Source organism: Peromyscus maniculatus, chromosome 17 (assembly GCF_049852395.1).
Source record: "Peromyscus maniculatus bairdii isolate BWxNUB_F1_BW_parent chromosome 17, HU_Pman_BW_mat_3.1, whole genome shotgun sequence".
NCBI lineage: Eukaryota > Metazoa > Chordata > Mammalia > Rodentia > Cricetidae > Peromyscus > Peromyscus maniculatus.
This window is the reverse complement of record NC_134868.1, coordinates 29,187,863-29,210,398: the sequence shown is the minus strand read 5'-3', so window position 1 is coordinate 29,210,398 and position 22,536 is coordinate 29,187,863. Positions and strand designations below refer to the sequence as shown.

Below are 22,536 nucleotides of genomic sequence, written 5' to 3'. Positions count from 1 at the left end.
GGTTTTTCTTTTATCTTAGCCAATGTGAAAATCAGCCAGCTGTTTTAAGAATGTATGCTGCTAAATCTTTGCAACAACTGTCAGAAATATGTTCTCTTATAAACACAAACACACACACATACACATACACACAAATATTATTACACACTAAAAAAAGCATTAATTTAATGCATATTCACAATGATAGCAATGTCAAAAGTCAGTGTATATGGAGGCAAAATGCTGTTACTGCCCTCTGTCAATGATGTCAGGAACAAAGGAGAGTTTGGGCTTCTATATTTTATGTTGCCTGGAAGCTAATAAGTTTGTTTGCCAAAGTTTCATGGATTCTGTTAAAAGTCATGAAACTCACAGGTCAGAGATGAAGGACTACTGCTCAACAAAGCCCACAGCCAGACTGCTGGCATCTCCTAGCTGCAGTTCCACAGCATAATTCCCAGAAGATAACTCAAAGAAACATATAGTCAGGGACACTCGCCGCTGTAGCAAGATACAGGAAGGGAATCTTGAACTTGGGAAGCCCATGTATTTTATGCTTGGCAATAAGTTATATTGCCTGCCATTGCTCTAAAGCAGTGGTTCTCAACATTTTCCTAATGCTGTGACCTTTTAAGACAGTTCCTTGTGCTGTGGAGAACCCCGACCATAACATTATCTGTTGCTACTTTATAACTATAATTTTGCTACTGTTCTGAATTGTAATATCTGATTTGCAAGGTGTCTGATATGTGATGCCCATGAAAGGGCCATTGGAACCCTGAAGGGCTTGTGACCCATAGGTTGAGAACAGCTGCTCTAAAGCAATAGTACTTTATATTATTACTAGGCTTTAAGGGAAAAAATTACTGTTTGCCCTGGAGAAAGACTCTACATCTTCCAAAGAAATTTGCTATAAAACAAAACTATATGGGGCACGAGGGGGGGCGGGGATTGCACTGAACCAAAGGATTCAATCCCTGTGCCCACAAGACATCAGGCAGTACACAGACACAGGGAGAATCCGCTGCTCCCAGCAATGGATGACGAATTCTAATTTGTTAGGCAGGACAGATGAGTTCTACAGAGGCAAAATCCGACTAAACTGATAGTCATCGGTCCATTTCATGAAAGACGTTGTCAGCAAGAATTTTCTAAGTATTCTACTGATTGATTACTCTCATGTAACTTTTAGAGAAATACTGTGGACGTGTAAATTGGAAAAGTGACATATTTCAGAAGGAAGTACTTGCCATTTTATTTCTGTCTCATTCCAAGTTAGTAAATACACTGAAAGGAGTTGGGGAACAGTTTCATAGAGGAGCCTCATCCATTTAAATCAATCTCTTCAACACACTGTGGCATAAATTGGATATTGCTTCTTTGTGACAAATGTGTTACAACCATTCAAATTAAAATCTTAAAATTAATCTGTGGGGCCCAGAAACTCAAGCTTTATTTTAGATGAAAATATGCAGTTTAACTAGAATAAATTTCAAATGTTTACACTACAAAATAACAACTCATTCTACATTTTTTAATCTAAATCTATCGTTGAACAGTTCGGTACTGTGAACAAGAATGCAATTTGGCATACACTGTGCTATAGTATTTAGTCAACAAACTGAAGTAACTCTGACACTGTGTCTGTGGCCTGGTCAGGTTCAGAAATGCCATCCCACGTACACTTGAGTTACACAGGATCTCTGCTCGGTTTAGTTCAGGCAATGATCTCACTTCCACACTCATTTCCACCTCTGAATGACTCTCACTTCTCACCCAGGGACTATTGAGCCCTGTATTCCCCGGTAGCTGCAGGGCTGTATTTCTTCTCTGTTACTGCTTTAACGAGGGATATATTTCTAGGTGTGCTCACAGATTTAATATAAATATTTTAAGTTGTATACCAACCATGAATCCAGACTGTTTGATCTGAGACCTTTGCTGGTGAGCTATAGACTAGAGTGAAAATCTTGGGACATATGTGCTCTCAGCTATTATTTATAAAGGCTCCTGTGTTGTCAAACCTTTAAATCTTCCACATGCTAGAAGATTCCTTTGGTTTCTGTGCTCTTAAATTGTCTATTCCTTTATAAATATAAGCTGAAAGAACTATATACTGTTACTATAGAACAATTAAAGACTTTTGTGGAGGCAAAGTAGTGAGCAAGCTAATCCTAAAACATGCTTTTTCCCTCTCTTTCTGTTCTCTTGTTTGTAAACTGTGCTGTATGCCAGAGTTTTCTGCTCACATTAATATTAAACTTGTCATCAGATCACCATACCCTATCCTAACAATTCCCTCATTCTTCAAACCCTACCTATAAATCTTCACCCTGTCCAAATTGGCTCACTTCAAATTATTCCTCTCAAGTGTGGCTTCCTAATCAGCATGTTGCTGCCAGCTCCCCATATGAAGGAAAATCAGCAAGCCGTCAATGCTTTAGAGAGAGTTGATGCAATGGCATTTTACACCTTTTATAAGCACACGCAGCATGCAGGCTACTGACCACATTCGCTTTTCTATTCTGTGTTATGCCTGTCTGGGAAACAAGGAACACAGGGAAGGTAAAACTGAATGAACCCAGTTAACAGTGAACTAGTTCATATTTTTTTTCTCAGTGCAAAGCCATAATTACTTTTTTTAAAAAGAAACCCAGAATGAAAGAGATGAAATAGAGCGCTTTCCTCAAGTAATTATGTAATTAAGACAGATGTACACTTCTAAGTGAGTTCAAAATCTTTGTGAAAAGTCTTTTCAATTAAGAGTCATGTATAATAAGCAATGTTTTAACTTTTTAAAAATTTCCATGAGTGCTTATTTTTTTCTCTTAACCTTCAGAGACTTGACTGGCTTATTGGACTACAAAATATTTTCTTTTGCTTATATTTAAATTATAGTTGGCATGGAAATAACCTGCGAAGGCTTGTGACAGAGCTTGAAAACTTTGACTTACCTTATGAGGACACATTATAGCTGCCCCCATGCCTTCACTGAAAATTCTAGGCAACAGCTTGAGCTGTATGAGCACCCTCTTTGTAAGAGCTTGCTGTGAGTTAGTTAAACTTATAAAACCCCACAGTAGCTGTATCTGAACATTCAAAATTAATTACCTTGCTGTGAATATTCTTCAAGAACTGATTTAGATCAGTGTTACCTACACACCAGATTTGTTTCCTTCCTAACACAAGTTAGCCACCATTATGTTCAGACCTCCCTTGGTATTCTTGCCCATAGCCCTAGCCATCCCAGAATGAAGAGGAAATTTGTTTATTTAGGATCCATAGCTGTCATTCAATAAATGCCATCTCAAGAACCAGGAAGCACTCTAACTCACAGTTATTCCTGTGCCTGCCTTGTATTCTCTGGAATCTTGTCCGAAGCCAAAGCACACAGGACAAGGCATCGACTATGGAAACATGCCTATTTTTCAGAAGGGGAGAAAAAAGAAAGGAGATCCAAATGGATTCTTTTGGGAGAGAGGAATGAAAAAGATGGAATGAGAGATGGGGAATGGGCTTTCAGATTTTTATTGACCATTTTAGGCACTTTCCTGAGTTTACTATGAGATTAACTTTAAATAAACACATCGGGGAAAGATTCCAGTGAACACAACATTTTGATCTTGATAGTGAGATCACTAGATTATTTTTTTAATTATGGATAACTTTCACTTTCAAAAGTAAGAGATATGAAAGTATGGGCTTTTCACCTTCCATTTGGCTTGTCCAATATCAGGCAGCTCACACCATCCAATATTTCAGCTCCAAGGGATCCAATACCTACAGTTTTTGCAGGTACCTACCCTCTTATGTACACACCCACAAACAGACTCTGACACATCATTTAAAAAATAAGAAATAAATCTTTTTTAAATAATAAAAAATAGGTATCAAAAGGTTAGGATATTGTTACACATTTTCTTAGTCTTCGCTACCCAACACTAGAAAAATTTCATTGAGAAAATATCTCTTCCTAATCAAGGTCTGCCATAAATACTTCAGCTCATAGCCCATTGCAGAGATCCTGGCATTGTGCCAAATATATATTCCTTTGACTCATGATCCAGTTAGGGATTGCATTCTTGAATAACACTATAGACCAACTGGACCCAGTAGACAGATACAGGACATTCCATCCAACAACAGCAGAACTTACTCATTCACCTCAAGGACACAGAGAACCTTTTCCAGGATAGACTGTATTTGAGGGCTCAAAACAGGGCTTTGCAATTCAAAAATGTTAAAAATCATATCTACCATCCATTTTAACTATAATAGCATAAAACTAGAAGTCAATAATAGGAAGTCTGGAGAAACTAAGTAAATAAAAAAATATGAAATAAAGAGAAGAATTAAAAGAATAAAAGAAAACTAAATGTAATTACAAAGAAGAAAATGAACACATAACATAGGACAATATGCGGAATATAGTAAAAATAGTTCCAGGAGAGCTGCCTTTATCTGCCTCTGTCTAGAGGAAGGTTATCTGAGTAACTGCTAATATTAGACATCAAAGAAATGCAAAAGAACATACAACGCTAAAATTCAACAAAAAGAAAAGACAAGTTAGAGTGGAGTGGGAGAAATGTAGACCAGAAACACAACAGAAAATAATAATAAAACCGAGGGCTCAAATTGTTGGCACTCACCAAGGTTTCCTAGTGGCTTTACCCAGCAGGTCTGCATAAGAGGATGATTGGACCTTGGGCCTGAGTACCAGGTGTTTGTAAGTGTCTACACTTGGCTGTAACTATCAAGGGGGAAGTCTTTTGCCCCAACCCTTGGCATTGTTATAAACAGCCCTTTGGAATAAAGTTCTGGGTCAGTGGATAAGGATCCAGGCCTACCTGAGGCTATCCTGCGTTTCTCTGTTTTTCTCCCCTCTCTATTTCTAACTAAGTCTTTTATCCCTCATTCCTCAAGAGACCCTGGGGTAAATAAATGTGGGAGCTGGTCTCCCACATTCAATTTTTGAAAATAATAGTAACAACGACTTGAAAAACCGTTTTCTAGACCACAAAAGAAAGAGAAGATTCAGGCAGTGAAATCACAGGAGGAATTATAGCAAAGAAAAAAGAATACAGAGGAGGAACTAAGTCAAATAATTCAGAAGGAAAAAAACTGTGTTTCTAGAGACATGTGATCTTTCAAAACAGAATTATGAAGAAATAGAAGGTATGAGCAGACCAAAAGAAGATTGAGTTAGTAATGAAAAACTTCTGAGCAGTGAGCATCTCAGCTGAGGACTTGATTGCCTCAGTCTCTAATTCCATAAAACATTTGTTTAAAAAAAAAAATCAATCCTTCCACCCTTTCAGAAGTAAAAACTTTAAAAGGAAGAACCCTTCCAATTTAGTTTTTCAGGCTATCAGTATTCTGATTCTAAAACCAGAGAAGGATGCTCCAGGAAAAGAAAATGACTGCACAATAGCCCTCATAAACAGAAACATAATTCTAAAATGGAATAGCAAACTGAATTCAGCCCCACATTAAAAGGATCACTCATTATAACAGAGTTGGGTTTATACCAGAGATGCAACAATGTTTCAACACACAAAGACCGATAAATGAGATTACACATTAGCAGAATGTAGACAGAGTCCCGTGAATATTTCAACAGATGCAAGAAAAACATTGAGAAACCTTTATATCTTTTCATGATAAAAAAAAAAAGTATTCTCAGCAAAGTAGCTGTAGAAGGAATGTGCAATACAATAAAAGCCACAGGAAACAACACTACAGGTAACATCAAACTCAGCAGTGGATGGCTGAACACTTTTCCTCTAAGATCAGGAACAAAGACACCATTCCATCACTCCTATTCGACAGAGTGCTAGAAGTTCTGTCTGGAGAAATTGGAAAAGAGAAAGCCGTAAAAGTCATACAAATCGATATGTTCTCTTTGTTCCCAGACTATGAGTATGTGTTTACAATTCCTGTCTTTGGCTTACTGTTGCTGTAATAAAACATGGCAACCAAAACCAACTTGAGGAGGAAAGGGTTTATTAGGCTTACATATCCCTAGTCATAGTCTATTGCAGGAAGCCAAGGTAGGAACTCAAACCAGGTGTGAACCTGGAGGCAGGAGCTGATGAGGAGACATAGAGGGGGGCTGCTTACTGGCTTGTTCCTCAACGCTTGCTCAAACTGCTTTCTTACATAACCCTGGGCCACCAGCCCAGGGCGCTACCAACCACAATGGGCTGGACCCTCCCACATCTCTCACTAATTAAGAAAATGCTCTATAACAGTGATTCTAAACCTGTGGGTTGTAACATATAAGATATCCTGCATAACAGATATTTACATTACAGTTTGTAATAATAAGAAAATTATAGATACGAAGTAGCAACAAAATAATTTTGTGGTTAGACATCACCACAACATGAGGAGCGCAGAATTAGGAAGGCTGAGAACCAATGCTCTATGGGCTTGCCTACTACCCAGACTTATGGCGGTATTTCCTCAATTGTGGTTCCCTCCTCTCAGATGGTTATAGCCTGTGTCATGTTGACATAAAAGTACCCAACACAATACCTTATAACCCATGCCTAAACAGGTAAAATAAAATAAATCAACTTAGTAAAATTAAAAGACATATATACACATCCATTCATCAGTAACATGTCTATACAGTAACCGTGAGCTGTTGTCCCAAATGCTAAGAAAATAACTTCCTTTAAGCAGCACCGAAGGACAAAACACTTAGGAATAAACTTAACAAACGAGAGGAAGGATGTGAATAGGGGACTGTAAAAGAGTAGCATAAAGAAACAAGGATTTCCTGTGAACTGTGAAGGATTTCCTTGATCAAACTGTTGAAAGTGAGGATGGACTATTTCAGTAAAATCTCCACCGAAATCCCAATGCCATTTTCCAGAGAAATGGAGAGAAATCCCAAAATTTATATGAAAGTGCAAAAAACTCTAAATAGCCAAAACCACCTTGAGACATAAAACTAGAAGTAGAGCCATCTTATTTTTAAAAATATGTTATAAAGCTATAGTAATAAAATGTCGTGGGAGTGGGATAAAATTAGATATACAGGCTAATGGGATATAGTAGAGAGCCCAGAAATGAATTGACACATAGGTAGTAAACTGAATTTTGACAACAGTATTGAGAACATAAATGAAAATCAGACATCACCTACAATAAGTCATGTTGGGAAAACAGAGTGTTCACATTCAGAAGAATGAAACTGTATTCTTGTTTCAAATTATATAAAAAATCAACTTAAATTAATTAAAAACATAGACAAAATAGGAAACTATAAAACTATCAGAACAAAAATAGGCAGGAAAATATCCTTTTCCCCCATTGGTGCATAGTCATTGCACATAGTACTGGATTACTTAAGGACTTCATATTGTGTTCATGTGTGTATACAATGTACTTCCAGCATATTTGTTCCACACTCCCTTTTCTTACTCACCTACTTATAATTAACCTCGTTGTCCAGACAATTTCGTCTCTGTATTCATGTCATATATACATAAAAGATTTTCTATATCTGTATAAAATCTAGCAACTGAGGCTGGAAAGATGGCCTAGTGGTTAAGAGCACTTGCTGCTTTGCCAGGGGATGTAGGTTTAACCCACATCACCCACATAGCAGCTCATAATCATATATAACTCCAGTTCCAGGGAATCCAATGCCCTCTTCTGGCCTCCGTGTACACTAGGCACCAATATGGTACATAGACAAACATTCAGGCAAAATCACACATACACATAAAATGATAATAAAATATAGGAACTACAAATGAGAGAAAATGAGTGATTCTTTCTGGGAGACACTTGACATTTTTAATATGATTGTCTGTGGCACATTCATTTTCCTGAAAAGGACCCAACTTTGTTTCTTATAGCCGAACAAATTCCAATGAGTATATATAGCATATCTCTGTCTAGTCCTTTGTTGAAGAATATGTAGGTAAGTTCCATGATTTTACTGCTGTGAGTAATGTGATAATAAATACTGATATGCATATATCTCTGTGATATGCTTATATGGCGTCCGTTGGTTAAATAACCAAGGGTCATACAACTGAGTTATATGGCAGATTTGTTTTGGGGTTTGGTTTGGTTTGGTTTGGTTTTGCCTGTTTGTTTTGATGAATTTTCATGTTGATTTCCATACTGCTAGTTTATGCTCTCATAAGCACTGTATAAAAGACTTCCTCCACATTATCACCAACATTTGTTGCTATGTGTTTTCTTATGACTGCTAAGGTCATTTTAATTTGCATTTCTCTGAATTCTTGTTTAGTATGTGGAGTTCACACGATATTCTAGACACTAATCTGTTGTCTAATGCACGGTTAGGAAAGATTTTCTCCAATTTTGTAGGTTGTCTCTTTGCTTGATTGAATCATTCCTTTGCTCTGCAGAAGTTTTAGAGTTTTCTGAGGTCCTGTTTGTAAATTGTTGGTATTATTTTCTTTGCCTGTGCCTATCATGATATATTTTTTTCTGTACTTTTTTTCAATAACAGCTTCAAGGTTCAGGCCTTATGTTGAAATGTTTAATCTTTGTATCCATGTGTGCACCATCAGCAATAGACATCTAGTTTCACTCTTCTGTATGTAGATATCCAGGTCAGGAAAATAACCTTGACATTGGACTAGGCAGTGATTTCTTTTTTGTAAGACATCACAAGTATACTTAACAAAAGCAGTTAAAGAAGATCGAACTGAACTAAGGCCATCTACACAGCAAGAGAAAAGGTCAGTAAGGACAAAATAAGACTTGGTGAATGGAAAGAAATATTTGCAAACAATTCTTATAATAATGGATGAATACACTTAACATGAAAGAGATGTGAACAGGTCCACAGCAGGAAAAGAAATAGCCTGATTATAAAATGAACAAAAGATCTGAACAGACATCTCTCTAAAGATGACATAAATGAGTAACAGGAATGTGAAGAAATGCTTGTCAAAAGTAATTATCAGGAAACTGAAAATTAAAATTCAGTAAGTCATTTCTTCATATCTAGTTGAATGGCTATTATCACCATATGAGGCTATAGATACAATAATTAGCTTAAGATGTAATAATTTGTGTACCAAATACGACATTGTAAACCTTAAATGTAGCTAATTTTATGAAAATTATATCTCTGTAAGTCTGGGGAATCCCATTTATAGAAGTATCCAAAATAAAGTAAATGACATGTACAAAAATATATTTAATGGAAGTGTATTCTGAAAAAAAATATCTGCACAATTGTGTTCAAAACAAGCCTTATTAACAATTAGAACTTGGAGGCAGTCTACACATCAGATGAAAGAATAAACAAGCTATGAGTCTGTCTTGTACCGTTAGCTCTCAGTATTTCCTTTGCCATTCCTTCAGATCACATGTGTTCCACTATCCCATTTTATTATATTTTTCACTTCAGTTGAAAGACCATAGTTTTCCTGCAACTTCACTGCTCTGCAATCTAATGAAAGTATAGTTCTTAAGGAATTGGAGCTGTGGTACTATACCTAAGGGTAAACAATGATGTTCCCAGAAGGCATGAGTTGTAATTTTTTTCTATGTCAGACAGGTTTCTTCCCTAGGATTTATTGGCCAGGGAGACCCCAGACGCACCCATAAGAAGGCAGGCTGTTGCTAATGGTTTTGGTTGCCTATCACTACTAGCTGGAAAGACCTTATTGCCACATACTTAGGTTGCCGGCCACAAAGAAATCAATCTTGAACTGCCCAGGAAACTCTCTGCTGCCTAACTTCAATAATGTTGCAAAGTTCTGTGAAGGTTGCTGGGGGAAAAAATGAATCAATGGTTTTATCTAGTACTGCATGCTATAACAATGACCTACTGGGAAAGATGTGCCTGCCCACTGCCGCAATATTGGGAAGACTGATTGTTGTTATAATCAACTGCTCTCTTGATTGGATTTAAGACCTGCTCCATGGGAGGAAACTCATGTTTGGTGTGGTAAGACAGATCAAAACCCTTAGCTAACAGAATGTATGCCCTACGAGAGAACCTATTGATTTTGTTCTTCTAGATGATCATGTTGCCAAACTTCCCTCTAAACATTTACATTTATGTCCATAGACATTGGTCAGAAAAGCTTTTATTGAAGAGGGTTGTTTGAAGGCATGAAAATAAGTAACAGTGAGTTCTTAGCCATAGATGGGACACTGATATTAACAATAAAACTCTTTCCTCAGACTCAAGAAACATTGTGGAAGAGAAGGTAGAAAGAACATAAGAGTCAGAAGATAGGGAGGCATATTGGGCATCCTCAGAACATAACATCACTATTATATTCATAAACCCACAGCTCCTAAGTTTACTCATATAAGATTCATATAAATCAAGCCAGTGACAAGTTCTGTCATGCTTGTGGGTCACTCATGATGTCCTATGTTTAACTGTGGAGATAATGGCAGTTGATGACTCTGTGGAATGGTTACTTTTCTTTGTGGGAGCAGCATTAATAGGTCACCCATGCCCTGGTGGCTGACACCACACACATGTGCATATGGAGAGCATTATTTGGACTTAGTGGGTTATTTATAAAAAAAAGATAGCTGAGAAGGAGATGGGAGGGGGCAAGAAGATCTAGAAGGAGGAAGCAGGAGAATGGATATAACAAAAATACACAATATATGTATATGAAAATTTGAAAACCTAAATCTTTAAAAAGGAAAAAATAAAAAATGAAGTACTCTTGGGTTAGAAATCACAAATCAGAATTTTTAATTAATTAATTTGTTTGTTTGTTTGTTTTGCATCCTGGATGCAGTTTCCTCTCCCTCTTCTCCTCCCAAGCCCCCACCCCACCCCAACCCCTGTCTTCTCAACCCCCATCTACTCCTCCACCATTTTTGTTTAGTAAAGGACAGGTCTCCCATGAATATCAGGATTCCAAAGGAGACTGAATCTCACATATCCCATGAAAGAATTTTGAAAGTGAAAAGAAAGCATCTGACTCATTTAGTCAAAGTCCACAGACAGCAAAACTACCCTTACAAAAATCAGAGCACTGCCTCCCTGTACAGATGTTAATTAACTAAAAGGAAAAAGTAAGAAACTTTGTGACTCGATAAAAGCTACGAGAAGTTAATGCCCTTATTGATGTGAGTGAGCTACTCACGCTCCAGTGGGGAGCTTTACACTCGTGCCCATGCAGGTACCCCTTGGTAAAAGAACGAAAACAAAAACCTCAATGTGGGATGGAGAATTGAAGGTAAGAATGTAAAAGGATGATAGGTGGATAAGGTGTTGGAGAGATGGGACCAGAATGTATTATATGCGTGTTTAAAATCATCAAGGAATTGATTTTTTAAAGTATATCTTGGTTGGAATAATGGTAACAGGGTGGATTGCACTTAATACTCTACATCTTTCTCTTTGAAAAGCTTACATTTACTCATGGGAACAAAAATCAGCTCTTATATGTAGAGTGATACTGCTGGTTCAAATCAACCCAACATTAACAAACAAAATCATCAACAAACAGGAGAAACTGTCATTTCATGGTGCTACTGGATGCTAATTGATGATGAAAAGGTTAGAGATGAGCAAGTAAGTAGTTCCGTATGAAGAAAACCTCCAAATATTTCAGATTTTTCTATGCTTTACCAAGTATTTGGTGGAGAAACTAGGTTCTGAAGATTCTGAGTGTAAACAGTTGCTATGGCTTTCATACCACAGTAAGCTAAGATGCTCTGTGTGGCCTTTATTAACTAGCAATTTTATTTGAGTCTTCACCTTAAATTTTCCAGAGACTTACCTTACTCTTGTTGGAGGGGCACTAATGAATGCATTTTTCACTGAGCTCCCTAGGTAATCTACAGTCCTATGGTGATTTTTAAAACATAAGCTACACAAAAAAATAAAAATATGGAAATTTCCATTCCATAAAATTACACTTTATTGGTTACCCAAAGGTAAGTCTTCGCCTGTCATATGGACAAAGAAAAACCATCAACTTCTCCATCTTCATCTGTTCTCATTCTTTTCCAAAGAGCTGCTTTTTTTCAGGTTAAGGAGGGTTGGGAGTTGAGAAAAATTATTTACTGGCTACAAGGGTAGGCAGATTGCATTGAGCAAACTAAGTGTGCAAACAACTAGATTTTCTGAACTCTCCCTCTTCACCTTTTTCTCACTTTTCACTCATCAGTAGGAATGTTTGACCCATACTTCTCCTTACTTACTTACCCATACTTACTCTTTCCACGACTTCTCAGAATTTAATGGCCAAGCTCCAGCATCTCTAACCATGAGTGGAAACACAGAACTTGAAGTGGTGGTGTTGGATGGGACAGGAGGAGAGTAAACAAGCCATGGCCGCAAGGGTGACATTTTCCATCATGCTCTGCTCACCAGCCAACTCAGACATTGGTTGGCAAGTGAAATATTGTAAGAAGTGGCAATGGGGTGAAATACTGAAGAAACAAGAAATAGAAAGGAGGGGGAAACACACTCTAGAAAATCTGCTTCCACTTAGCCTCCAAAACAGTGAGGTGTCTGTGTTTCAGACTCATCAATTACACACACACTGTATTTCTTAAAAACTCTGAAGTCATGTAATGTTTGAAAAATATATCCTCTTATGACAGGAAGATTCTGTTTCTTCTCCATTCTGATTTAGAAATAAATAAACTTAAAACCGCAAACAATTGGTTTCGTCCAATGGCACCCAAGGCTTGACCTAACTTGCTCACTGGTGGAATTCTGTCTCAAATTCAATTCTTTCTGTTACATGGGCATTTTTAAGCTGAAATTGCCTAAGACCTTTAATTTGACTTCTAATCAACGGTGTGTAAAATCCCACAATGACAAAAAATTTTGGCAGCTAGCATGGAAAAGTGAACGTTGTAAGGACAAAAGGACAGACCTCACCCCTGAAAGTAATCAGACACTCTTCAAAGAAGGCCTCTGAAAATCAAAGCATGTACTGGCTGGGCAGAAACTCCACACCAGCCATTTCTCCCAGAAGGTTAAAATTACACCCATTCAATATTGGAGCTTTCAGTGCGGAGTTGATATTGAAGTGTGATATTCAATTCAATGGGATAGAATTATCCAGTACAATTAAATCCAAAGCTATGACTAATTTGAACTATAAAAAAGGACACTTGGTTTTATAAATGTCCTACTCAGAGAACCTGCTTACTCATTCAAAATGTTTGAGATATGTAAATGTTTGGAAATAATTAGATGGTGGCAGGGAGAAAAGAGAGAGGAGGATATGGGGGGGACGACAAGAAGATTTAAAGAGAAATCTAGACCTCTTGTTTCTTATTTCTACAATTTTCTCTTGATTTTTGTTACTCATGATTTTTAAAAAAAAAATGCTGTTTGACAGTGTATGTATCCATGGACTTAGCAGTAGCAACCACATTTTTTAAAAATTACAACAGATTTTTAATTGTCCAACACCAAATTATGAATTCACAGCTTTGGTCTTATGAAACTGTAAGGAAAACCTGGTCAGCTAACTGAGCACATGCTAGCCAGGGCCAACATCAAGTCAGTCACGGCCACTGGGCAGCACAAAGTGGGATTCATGAACATGCATGCAGAGGAATAAACACGATTTACCTATTTAATAATGCTAGGTGTGAACAATGGCTATAAAATCTCTACATTCACATCATTTTTGTATTGATATGCATCTATGATCTATGCATTAGTGTCCCAATTTACTCTATCGTCTTCCAAATATAATCATGTTATGAATACTGTTACTAATCAATTTACTGAAAACAATTGCTAATATGAGCTTCATACTACAGTTAAAAAAAATTTAAACACCTTGTATTCAGATGGAAAACTTGGAACTTCGCTTTTTCAGTTATCTTATCAAGGCCACCTACAGGGCTACACAGCATCAAAGGCAGAGATGGAATGAATATCTTACTGAATTCCTGGACCAAGCTCAAAAGCACCAAGCTATTTCCATCTCCTTCCTCACGGTTGTCCTTTCATTCTCAACTCTTCTGTAGTCCCATCGACCTGGAGATCTGTTCTCATTTAACCTGTGTAATATCAAGGGAGCCAAAAGGCGAGGGTGGATAGGGAAGTAGACCATCAAGTCTCACTCAAGGATCTATTTGTAGCTGATGGCTACTGGGGAAGGGAGAGTCCCCTTTGTTCAGAGATACAGCCCCTGGTCGCTTGCCCATGCTCCAGTGAATGGCGCTATAACACTGGAAGACTAAATGGAGTTAAATGGACTCAGTAGGCTTAGAGAGAGAGAGGGGGGGGGGAGGGAGGGAGGGAGGGAGGGAGGGAGAGAGAGAGAGAGAGAGAGAAAAGAAAGAAAGAAAGAAAGAAAGAAAGAAAGAAAGAAAGAAAGAAAGAAAGAAAGAAAGAAAGAAAGAAAGAAAGAAAGAAAGAGAGGGGGAGGCAAGAGAGAACATGATGTTGGGGGGAGGGGTGTAGGAGGGGTCAAGAATGAGAGGATGAGGATGAACTTGGCAAAACACATTATACACATTTATAATTTCTTAAACAATTTTTAAAAAGTGAAAAACATTGCTATAATGTTGAGTCCTGATTATTCTGGTCAATATGTCACTCCAATCAAGGAACTGCAATTTCACAGATGCTATCCAAATTTCAGAATATCCAGGACTAAGTCTCTGAAAGAACATCCTACATGATGCTTTGGTCATAGAGAACAGAAGAAATACTAGGGTTTGGTTTTCTCTGTTGTCACATTATGTACACAACTTCTATTACCACCAAAAACTAAAGAATAGAACTGTCTTGGTTCCCCCCTGCCATGTCCCAGCATGTACACCACTGAAGCACATGATGACAGTGTTGGGTTTACATCACTCCCTATAATCCTTGAGCGTTTCTATTCTATTTTTTTAAAAAATCCAATTGTATAAACACAACACAAATATTTTAATTCGTTGAAGAAATGACATATATATCAGGCCCACCCAATTTCTTCTATGAATTTCATTTCCAAGAATTATATTGGCTACTTTCTTCAGCCCATTATCAAACAACCCAGTTGTCTTTCCCACACATAAATCAGCATTCTTAGAATTTTTGTAGATCTCATTTGCAATGCATGTTGTAATTGAGTCATTTTTTCCATATGACCTAAAATAAACTAAGGGTTGTGCTGTCACATTTTGCATAACACTGGCTTCCCTTCTGTCATACTCAGAAGTCCTTTAACCCCGCGATAAGTTTCCACTCTCCTCTTGTTATCCAAATCTCCCATTCCTGAAGACATCAAGGGGATGCCTCCCTGATGGCTCCCTTTGTAAAAATTCATACTTTGGAGTCATCTGTCTTCAATTTCCCCTTTTGACTTTTCTCTCACTCAAGTTTCAGTAAGATATCACCTGCCATTCAGATGACATTACCATAGTTGCAATGTTATGAATACCATTTTAAGAGTTCCCATATTTGAAGTGCCCTCAAGGCTTAAGTCCTCTCCTCTGGGAAACACTATGCCTTCCCAGAGCTGGTTGCCTGGGTCCTTTATTGATGATGCTCATCACAGTTAAGGGTGTCAGGGCTGAGGGTGAGAAACTATTACACCTTGGGTAGAACCAAATAAAACAAGTGACATGTGAGATGGAGTACCACACCTCTCCCTTACTGAGAATTTACTGCATGCCAGTGTGCTGAGTTCATTTCATCCTCACTGAAGCCCAGGAAGAATACACCATCCTCAGAACTGGCAGAAGTGAGGGGTTAAAGCAGAGAAAACTCAAGGCATTAGGCCAATGCTGCACAGGAGCAGCCAGGAAAGAGGAGAGTGGCACCCAGGCAGGCTGACTCCAGAGCCTGTCACTGACAACACTTCTGCTTGCCTGTGGTAGTTTGCTGGGCAATGATGTGGAAAAGACATTGCAATGGGAAGCAAGGAGAATAAGGCTGGGTGGACATTCTCAAGAACAGGGCTGGTTACACCTCAGATTCTACAGTTGTCCCGAAAAGTCAGCATGAAGGAGACTGCAAGGAGGAATGCTTTTGAGACTCTAAATTCATTTGATTCAATCTAGGTGCACAAGAATACAGATGGCTGCATAATTTATAGTATTCTATGTAAATGATTGGCAAAATAGCAAAAGCCCTCGGCTTTGGGGGAAATTGTCAGTATGGCTGCAGATGCTTAGATATGCTCCCCAGACTAAATCAGGCGGGAGCCCTTGGGTGAATTACTACCATTCTGCAAATCACATCCCAAGCTTGTAAGCTATGCACTGTATTTTTATTTATTAAGCAGCCATGAAAGACAATGCTGCAGAGAATTCCCGAAGCGCCAATAAACAATTCAAGAAAGCCCAAATGTTGTTTTGTTCACATTTCAGTTCCCCCACATGCCCTTCTTCCCAAACTGCAAAATCACTATCCATCCCCATGTTGACTTTAACAAAACGTGATAATCTGTGGAGATCATTTTCTTTTACGAGCAGATAGCAATGAGGCTTGCTAGTTAAGTCTTCTTTCCATTGATACACTTGAGTATTTAAATTGCACAGTTAAAAAGAATGAGCACTTAGTAACGTTCCTATCTACATCAAACTGTTCTCTCCCATTATCTCAGAAAAGGAGTTTTATTTTGAGCTTCTCGAATAAAATAGAAAAGAATTTTTACCAGTTTTTTTAAAATTCTTTTAATACCTTCTTTCCTCAAACCTTAGCCTAGCTGCTTTTTTCATATTTTCATGATTGCTTTGAAAGATAAACTGTTCCTTAGAATTTTCAGCAATGACACCTTCTGCCTCCAGTAACAAAGAGAGCTGTCAAAAATTAGAAAATCCATGGTGTGTGTGTTTCTCTTATCACATTTCTTCCAAATGGATGATAATAGGTCTGCTCCCATGAAATTCCCTACAAAACAGTAAGGATATGATTAACCTACTTCACTTGTAACTCAATGTGTAACTTGCTCTTCTGCCAAGTCTGCAATGGCCCAGCAGAGATGTCACCATAAAAAAATCAATGACTTAAAAATAAACATGGATGTTCAGTGACCAGGGCTTTAGAGCTGAGGATTCACCTACCCCTTAATTCTCATCATTTTGAAGGAGTCATCCTCTGAAATCTAAGATGTAACATCTGGTTTTCAGCGAATTGTCCTTTCTCTTAAGCATGGAGTAATTGAAAGACAAGGCGGTAAATTGGCCTATGAAGGGCTGTGCCCTGTGTCAACAGGTCATACTTGTATCCTGTTGAATGGCTTTGATGGAAAGCGGGAGTCTGCTTTTCTGTCCTCCTACCCTTGGTCTGCCTTGGTTTGAAAAAGGAGCAAACAGAATAAACATTCCAGCAACCTCCTCCACAAAGAATGATAAACTACCAAACAAGACATCTTTTGACCCATCCCATGTCCACCCATTGCCTTACCTCCTATCCCTTAGGATTCCATGTCATACTAAACACTTTAACAGAAAATGTATTTTTAAAAACGAAAAATCAGGATAAATGCTGGAATAACTTACTTTTCCTAGAACTAGATTTCTTTACAAAAAATTGAGTAAGACCCAATGAAATGGAGAAGGGTTTGCTTTTTCAAAATCAAACAATATAGGAAGCGTGAAATCTTCCTTAAGATAATTTTCAGTAATTTGACCAAAAGATCATAAGTTTATATTTAGTATTTTAAGTGTATGTGAGATAGTGTTTTTAGGTAAGGAGAAAAGGAAACTCAAAGTTTATTCTACCGAAATAAGAATTCATGCTTAGCTTCAATTTTGTTGTATGTTTCAGTTATTTAAAAAAAATGTCAAATATCTATATAGTATACTTAAAATAAGACAAATATTCATTTAGCTACCAGTGTATATCTTTCATATTTTATTAAATTTAATTTATTTGATTTTATACAAAATATTCATATTCCTAAGTAATCGTTATTTAGTTAACTTGATTTTTAGTTTATACTATCAAGTCATATCAAGCTTATGTATGGATTTACTGTGATTTTCTTTTATTGCTTAATAATGTTTTTGAGATTCATGTTAAATGTGGACTTTCCTTCATTCATGATGATCTTATCAGACACTAAGTTCTTTCCAAGTCTTATTTTTGTGAAAACACCGGTATAAAAACCATTCTATGTATATCCTGCTGCACATAGGTAAAAATTTTTTTCAGATGATAACACAAGGAACATTCTTACATTTATAGATAATCCACATATTTACCCTTATTAGGTAATGCCAAACTGCTTCCCATAAATGAGAGTCCCAGTCTTATAAACACTTATAAGATTTCAAATGTCTTCTCAATGTGTTCATGTCAAAGGGTGACTGTGATTGGGTATCATTCACATATTAGCCAATCTTGACTACACTCTAGTCCATTACTTGTTCATACTTCTGCACATGTTTCTGTGGAGTTATTTCTTTATATATTCAATTTTATGTGTTTTGGGAACTGTAGAAAAATGACAGTGTTTTAAAGTGTTTGAAAACATTTCTACATTCAAATTCAAGTTGTTACAATGGTCACTGAGAACATGGAAAATTGTTTGGTTATATCTCTACTAGCAAACTTAAGAAGACAATAAGCTTAACTAATTCAAACTAGCAGTGTTAGAAACAGAAACAGCTTTCACCATCTTGCATATGTAAACAAGACTTTTTCAACCCAAGATTCTTAAATGTCTTTGGAAAATAAAGCCTCTCACAAGCTAACTGTAAGTCATTAGCAATGGTCATCACCTAACAACTTCTAGGGAAGAGTCATTCAAGGGAGATACATAGTGGATTCTTTTTCTTAAATAAACCTCTAAAATTTCAACTTATGCAGGAAATATGGAAATAATATAACAATATTTAATCAATCTTGACCGAAGTAGTTCTAAAGATGTAATTTTGGCTCTGTGTCTGTGAGAGGCAATTCCTTGGGAGAATTAGTAACCCCTCAATATGTCTCAGGTCTCCAAGAATTGTTATTATCTTATGTCCCATCTCCTTTCCTGTCTTTGGGGGATGAAGTCATGCATAAATGGAGATAACACTTTGATGGAATGATGTAAAATATTATACACTCTTCCATTTCTTTACCTACTTCAATTACTGGAGCTTTTAATATATTCATACCTAGCAATGACATAACAAAATATAAATATATTATAAACATATAATATATGTGTATATACCAAATGTAGACAATATTTAACTTACAAAGGTGTAAATACCTCACAGGTGTTACATTCATCAGAAAGAATAAAACTATAATGAGCTCTATAATCTTTAGAACACTTTTATTGATTTGTTTAAATATGCAAATTGATGTGAAATTTTAAGACGTATTGACTATAATTTTCTCTTAATATGAATAAAACTTTATATAATATTTTCTTGAAATTATTTCCTTGTAAAATCGGGTCTTTTTATAAATATTTTTATTTTATAATTAATTTAATTTTACATATCAGCCACGGATTCCCCTGTCCTCCCTCCTCCCACCCCCCAGCCTTACCCTCCAATCCACCCACCATTCCCACCTCCTTCAAGGCAAGGTCTCCCCTGGGGATTCAGCCCAGCCTGGTAGATTCAGTTGAGGCAGATCCAGTCCCCTCCTCCCTGCACCAAGGCTGAGAAAAGTGTCTCAGCTTAGGCCCTAGATTCCAAAAAGCCAGCTCATGCACCAAGGACAGGTCCCAGTCTCTCTGCCTGGGGGCCTCCTAAACAGTTCAAGCTCATCAGCTGTCTCACTTATCCAGAGGGCCTGGTCCAGTTCCATGGGGGTAATATCAGGTCTTAATGATGTTTCCATAATTATTCATTCAAATATTTTATGCAAACACCACACAAATGTCGTTGTTGGTTTTTTTTGAAATGATATATAACCATTCCATTACTAATAAAAATGTACAATATTCACATAGAGATATGTTTCTATTGTATGTATGTACATGTCCTTTCTGTAGTAAATATCCTTCTAAAAGCCCTTTTTTACATAAGTCAACAATATCAGAGAACAAAATTTGAAATTATAATTTCCTAAATTCTCTACCTTCACACTTTTACATTGACAAAATAAAAATGATCCACTATCCAGGAACTGCTTACTTTCTTCCTTGGCCTACATATATATAGAAGATTTATTTATCCTACCTCTTGAGCTAATTCTCATATCCAAGTACTATTTTCCTCCATGTTCTCTTGCCTATATAAGATCCCAAAATATTCTCTCTTCTAACTAACTCTTGCCCTCTGTGTTGACTGATACATGATGCAATTCAGGATTTATATGGCAGAAGAACATTCTTTAAATTATCTGATTACAGGTTGTTGTCTGAAATCTCTACTTTTCAATACAAAATTGGTACAACATTAGCAAGTACAAGAACTATTTTCAAATGAAGTATCACTAGGAAATAGTTTTGAAAGTGTTAAATCTACTATTTAATTAGAAACTACAATTATGTGAGTGTTGGTGAAATAGTCTATGGATGCTATGGGAGTAACCAACCATGTTCTGACTGAATTTAAGGCCTTCTACCTAAGACAGAACTTGTGCTTCATACTGTTAATTAAGCCAAGAACCTGTGGCTGGATAGGACAGTGTCCTAATCAATAACCTACTACTATTATTTTGTTGAATGAACATATCATCAAACTGCCTTCTAAATATTTATAATTATATCCATAGACTAAAGAAACTCTCAACCTTAAGCAAAGAAATTTCTTTTTGCAGTAGATGGCAATCTGCACAAAGAATCACAACAGATAATATGAGATCGTGTGCTCTGACTCAAATAGGACATTTATATCATTCTGTCCTTTCCTAATGTGATCATCAGTAGAAGAAGGACAGAAAGATTTTTAAGAGCCACATGTCACTGTGGCCTGCTGAAATACCGTTTTTCAGTTAGGACAGGAACATTTCACATAAACTCAAGGAGGCTGTGACTGAATGTACAAGACCTGCATGAGATTAAGCCAGCCAAAATCCTGGTATGAATTTGGGAAGGGCCTACAAAATTCCGACATAGCTGTAGGCAGATAATGCCTAGTAGGGAAAGAGTCAGTTTTCTATAAGGATGCAAGCCATGCTGGGTTACACATGTTCCTGTGCATGCCCTTACAGCCATGTATATATAAAAAGCAGCAAATAGAGCCAGTAGGTTTAAAAAAAGAGAGAGAACATGAAGTTAGAAGGATGAAAACAAGGAGTAGGGGGTGAGCATATGGAGAATTGAAGAGGAGTAGGAACAGATTTAATCAAATACATTATACAGATGTATGAATTTAAGTATTAAAAATAAAAATACATAAAAAGATGCACTAAACAATAAATTAATAATAATAATAATTTTAAAAGAAAGGCATAGAAATAATGTTTTATTCATCTGAATCATCCATTAATATTTTTATTATCTATTCTTTTGTATTATATGTGAAATACCTTAAAAAATATAAATATTTTTATCTTGTAACCTAACATCATCTACTCAGGCAATTAATTAAATGTTAGATATTTAATTTGTTTCAATATCTCCATCCTCTTATGTTAAAAATATTTCAGGAATAATTTAAAACTGTACTCAAAATGTAAAGACTAGAACTGAAGGACTGGCTCAGCAGCTAAGAGCATTTATTGAATTTTCAAAGGTCCTGATCTTATTTCCTAGCTCCTAAGTCAGATGGTTTACAACTGCCTATAACTCCAGCTCCATGGGTACAAGCAAGCACGTTCACATATACACACATAGACACATGGACAAATATAAAATACATGTTTTTTAAATGCAAATGGGGAGGAAGTGGGAAGATGGGAGGGGGGGAGTATGGGGAAGGACAACTAAACTAAGGGCCACTGGAGGAACTATCTGAAAAGATGAGACAGTAGAAGCTTCCTAAATAAACAACTGCAAGAAGGGGATCTAAATAAAACTGCCAAACGATAGGGGAGACAGAGCCCCAACCGGACATTTCTCATCATAACATGAAGCTCCCAATCCTGGAAATGGAATCAAGGTCCTGACCAAAGGAGCCCATGGTAACTTGCAAACAATCCAGCACGTTTACAAGGCTGTTGGTTGCTCTCCACAGACAACAAGACCCTGTTGCTGAAGATAACGCCTATGCAATTCACTGAACATGGAAATAGAAAAGTCGAGCTGATGCCTACCAGAGCCTTCACCCCTATGGACTCGTGTTCATGGTACTGGAAGGTACCCTGCATGCTACAAAACTTTTAACTAAACCTTTTAACTAAAAAAAAAAAAAAAAAAAAAAAAAAAGCCCGGCTAGCTCAGTCGGTAGAGCATGAGACTCTTAATCTCAGGGTCGTGGGTTCGGGCCCCACGTTGGGCGCCAGATGTTGGAAAAATTATTTTGGCCACTCCACGTAGTTAAAAGGATATTTATTTAAGGGCGTAACTCACAAATTAAGTAATGGGTAGGTCGCAGGGTCTGGGGAAGGTGTATTGCAATCCAGTGGTGTTCTCCGGAGCTCTGCACAGTCCACCTTTCACCGTCCCGTGTCCCGGCACCGAGAGAGCGCCCAGAGCGAGCGCTGGCCCATCCAGCTCTCGGGTCCCCAGGTGCCTCCCCTCGCCCCGCCTCATAGGCGTGACAGTTGCCAGAGTCTCAATG

The 22,536-nt window shown here is 37.3% G+C and overlaps 1 non-coding gene across 1 annotated transcript; it reads left to right on the top strand.

Moving 5' to 3' along the window:
* Window positions 1-22,181: 22,181 nt before the first annotated feature.
* On the top strand, window positions 22,182-22,254 carry Trnak-cuu (transfer RNA lysine (anticodon CUU)). The gene has a single exon. It is a non-coding gene; the product is annotated as a tRNA-Lys (tRNA).
* Window positions 22,255-22,536: the final 282 nt, after the last annotated feature.